Raw genomic sequence first — 4,732 nt, forward strand, 5'->3', positions numbered from 1 at the left:
ATCGAGAAAAACAAATATTACATATTGAGTTTATAAGTTCTCTAGATGTCAAAATTGGTCTGGTTGATTAATCAAGTCAAATTATTTAAATCTATTTTCTATTCCTAAATATAATAACTAAATATAAACCACTGCTCAACAATGAGTAAAGGTGGAACTCTAATTCTATCCAGTTAGTTTTAAAATGTATTATTTTGAGAACCAAGTCTTTCTCATAGCTAAGTAAATGAAACTTTTGCTACTTTTTGTTTGTTTTGTTTTGTTTTTTTTCTTTTTTCCAGAGACGGTTTTAACTCTGGTCCCCCAGGCTGGAGTGCAGTGGTGGAACCTCACTCACTGCCACCTCTGCCTCCCGGACTCAAGCGATTCTCCTGCCTCAGCCTCCCAAGTAGCTGGGACTACAGGCATATGCCACGATGCCCGGCTAATTTGTATTTTTGTGGAGATGGCCGTGGGGGTGGTCGTCTCACTATGTTTCCTAGGCTGGTCTGGAACTCCTGGAGCTCAAGTGATCCACCCGCCTCGGCCTCCCAAAGTGCTGGGATTACAGGCGTGAGCCACCACGCCCGGCCAAATGAAACTTTCCTTTAAGGAACAAGTGCATTTTTAACAGATTCTGGACCTCAGCTTGCATAGCAGTCGTCATTCCCCCGCAGAGTTCAGATGCTTCACATCCTTGTGGTACTGAAGAACATTCCCACAGATATCCATTAACTTGCTTCCCATAGCCTGTGAAATAACTCCTGGAGCACAAGTATCCCTCTTCTTACCACCAGGACTTGCAAACACATAAGCAAAGGCTTTGCCTCCAATCAGCAGAATAATCTTATTTCCCGCTCCCACTCGCAGCACAACATCGGGGTTCATGGCGGTAACACAGTCAGTAACCAACTTCTTGCTATGGGATCGGGTAGTTGTGATCCTGTGTTTCCCAGTGGGGACTTCTTCCAGCTGAAACCCAAAGGCACCTAAACCTAAGACTCCCCAGATCGTCCTCCCCAGCACAGCATCTGGTCCTGCCTCACAGTTGTAATATGGCTGGTTAATAATTCCTGCTATGACTTTCCTTCATGAGCGATTCCAATGAGAACTGTTACATTGTCAAGAAGACCACTGGTGTCTTTCTTGCTTCCGTACGGAGGATTAACCCAGACCACAAGATCTTCTTTAATAGCGCTGTACTGCGACGGGTGTGCTTGTTTCAGTACTTCCTCCCGCTGACCGTCTTCGGTCAGTTCTTGATCCACTTCCTCGGAAGGCAGATCCTCTTACCCCATAACGGTTAGTTTGGGGGATTTCTGGGCCAGTGAAGAACACGTGCTCATCTGTACCAATCGGTCAGCTCTGGCTGCACAGGTCTTCTCCACGATGCCCGGGTTTCCTTCAGTAACAACACATCTGACTATCATTTCTGCGAATCTGGAGCCATAGACTATGCTGAGGCTACCAACCACATCAACACAGTGTAGCTGGAAGCCGTGATAAACTGATAACGAACCTGGAACAACGTTGGATCAAAGACACTTCAGAAGCAGTAAAAACACCTCATTGAGACCCAGGTCCCTCATGGTGTCCAGTACGGTGCTTTTGCATAGTCCAAAGGTCATCGGGGCTGGATGGCACCCCTACCTCAGCTACTGAGCATGTGGGAAACTCCACGAAATGGCTGTCTTTAATTTCTTTAAGTTATTATTAATAGTATGATGAACTGGGTGCAGTAGCTCATGCCTGTAGTTCCATCTCTCTGGGAGGCCAAGGTGGGAGGATCGCTTGAGCCCAGGAGTTCGAGATCAGCTTGGGCAACATAGGGAGACCCCATCTCTACAAAAAAATACAAAATATTAGCCAGGCATGGTGGTGTGTGCCTATGGTCTCAGCTACATAGGAGGCTGAGATGAGAGGATGAACTGACCTCAAGAGGTCAAGACTGCAGTGAGCCACAATCACACCACCACACTCCAGCCTAGGCAACAGTGTGAGACTGTCTCAGAAACAAAACAAAACATATGATGAATTCCTATGTATCCACCACCCCATCCAAGAAGTAAAAAGTTACCTAAAACTTACATCTCTCTGTATGCTCCTCCCTCATGTTGTTTCCCACTCTTCAGGGTGAAAGGGACCACTATTCTAATCTTTGTGTATATATTTTCTTTTTTTTCATATATTTCTATGCATGCTATATTTTCCACATTGAAAATTTCTCCACTGAACAGGCAAAAGAGGAAGGCCCTTTACAAGGAGAAGAGCTAATATGCACTCCTTGAAAATAGAGTCTGGCTGTTTCCCATAGTAATTCTTATTAAAAATGTTAAAAACTGGCCAAATGTGGTGGTTCAAGCCTGTAATCCCAGCACTTTGGGAGGCCGAGGCAAGTGGATCACTTGAGGTCAGGAGTTCGAGATCAGCCTGGCAAACATGGTGAACCCTGCCTCCCCAGGCATCTCTACTAAAATACAAAAATTAGGTGGGTGGGGTGGCAGGCATCTATAATCCCAGCTATTCAGGAGGCTGAGACAGGAGAATTGCTTGAACCTGGGAGGCGGAGGATGCGGGGAGCTGAGATTGTGCTACTGCACTACAGCCTGGGTGACAGAGTAAGACTCCATTTCAAAAAAAAAAAAAGTTAAAAATTCCTCTTTAAAAAAAAAACTGAATAAAATGAATGGTCCAATAAAAATGTCATGTTGATCTCCGACATGTTACCACATGTTACCAAGCACCCCAGGTGGCATATGTCCCCAGTTAGAGAGCCACTTCTGGTAAGATGGCTCTGACAGGCTGAGAGAGGTATAGGCCTCTGGCAGAGGAAGTCAGGGGCTGCCTGCTTATTTATATGCCCGTAGGTCAGTGTGATCTTTATTACAGACTTGTGATGAGTCTCTAGGCAGCCGTGGCAGGAAAGTGCTGTGCAGACCTTGCATTCTATTCAAATGTGTGTTTTTGCAGCATTGCTCAGTCATACCAGGTCAACAGGATCTGTAGGCCTCTAGGGGGCAGTCTCAGCTGGCCTTGACTGAGCCCTTTCCTGCCAAGATGGAGGCCTGAGGTTTGACCCCCAGGATGCCATGGGCGATCCTGCAGACCCGGAGTGGGAGTGAGCCCACGCACCTCAGCTCATCCAGCCTTCCGGTTAGGTAGGCTTCAGTCTTGCAGATCAGAACTCTGCATGTGCGGGGTGCTTGATATCCTAGGTAGACGGGAAGGCAATCTCTTCCTCAGAGACCCCCTACCAATGCTTGGATCATAGCCAGCCTTCTCCTCTGTAATGCCTTTTTTCTCCTTTTCAATTTTAAAATTGAGATATAACACTTGGAGCATAAACATCGCCAAAGTGTACATTTAAAGTGTGATATTTATTTGAGACAGTGCTCGCTTGTTCATCCAGGTGGGAGTCCAGTTGTGTGATCATGGCTCAAGCCATGCTCCCGGCTTAGCCTGACAAAGTGCTGGGATCACAGGTGTGAGCCCTGGTGCCTGGCCTCAAGTGTGATTCTTAGTCGTGCAAACACCACGAGCTCATTCCATAATATTTTCATCATCCCAAAAAAGAACCTGTGTAACTATTAGCAGCCAGCCCCACTTCCCAATCCCTGGCAGCCACTACTTTCTTTCTTTCTCTATGGTTTTGCAATTCTAGGCATTTCATAAAACTGGAATCGTATAACGTGTGGCCTTTTGCGAATAGCTTCTTCTACTTTGCATGTCTTTCCGGTTCACCTGTGTTGTAGCATGTAACAGTATTTCCCTCCTTCTAGGGACTCCGTTTATGGCTGAATAATATTCCACCGTTTGCAAATACCACATTTTGTTTATCCGTTTGTCCATTGATGGGCATTTAGGTTGTTTCCACTTTTTGGCTATTGTAAATAATGCTCCTAAGGGCATTTATGTACACTTTTTTGTGAAGACATACCTTTTCCATTCTCTTTCAATCCTTGAAGTGGGACGTTACTCAGAATTACTGTGTAACTCTGTGTTTAGCATTTTGAGGAACTGCTGGACCGTTTTTCGAAACAGCTGCACTATTTTACATTTCCACCAGCAATGTATGAGAACTCTGGAATTCTCTTGACACTGGATTCAGCCCCTGCCTGCCTTAAATTGTCAGGCCCAGGAGAGAGAATTCTGCAGCTAGCTTTCACCCATCTTTTCCCCAAAGTTATCGTTATGCAAGACAACAAGCTTTGCAAACTTTAATCGTCTGAAAAGAACACTTGGACCCCTGGGTGCAACTAGGGTGATTTATCTTCCTTTCTAAGGGGATAATACAGCCTTGATCCTTGTGACTGAGAGGAGCCGTGTATGGATACAGCTCGGCATTCCTGCTTGGCTGGTGTGCACAGAGGAGGAGCAGCATTCACCTGGGCTGTTTGCAGAGAAGCGTTCTTCTTAAGGAGGTGCTGCCAGGCGCGTGTCAGGTGTGTGTCTGCACAGCCTCGCCAGCCTCTCAGTGGATCCCAGGCTGCCTGGCAAGGAGCTGACACTGTCTCCAGTGGTTCCTGGGGTGTGAGGCCGGAGAGACATCTGTCCAGGTGGACAGAGACAGTGGGTGCAGACTGCTTCCTCCTGGGTACCTGGCTGGAGAACAGGTAGACATTTGCTGTCTGCTCACAAGGCACTGGGGAGCAGAGACTTCTTGACTCCCCTTGTTGTTCTTTTCATGCCTGCATACACGAGGGCTCTACCGGCAGTGGCTCAGACCTGACAGCCTCGATGAGGAAGGGTTTGC

General features: G+C 46.7%; 1 pseudogene; it reads right to left on the bottom strand.

The window, feature by feature from the left end:
• Positions 1 to 587: 587 nt before the first annotated feature.
• On the bottom strand, positions 588 to 1,424 carry LOC100401337 (3'(2'),5'-bisphosphate nucleotidase 1 pseudogene; annotated as a pseudogene).
• Positions 1,425 to 4,732: the final 3,308 nt, after the last annotated feature.

Source organism: Callithrix jacchus, chromosome 19, assembly GCF_049354715.1.
Source record: "Callithrix jacchus isolate 240 chromosome 19, calJac240_pri, whole genome shotgun sequence".
Classification (NCBI taxonomy): domain Eukaryota; kingdom Metazoa; phylum Chordata; class Mammalia; order Primates; family Cebidae; genus Callithrix; species Callithrix jacchus.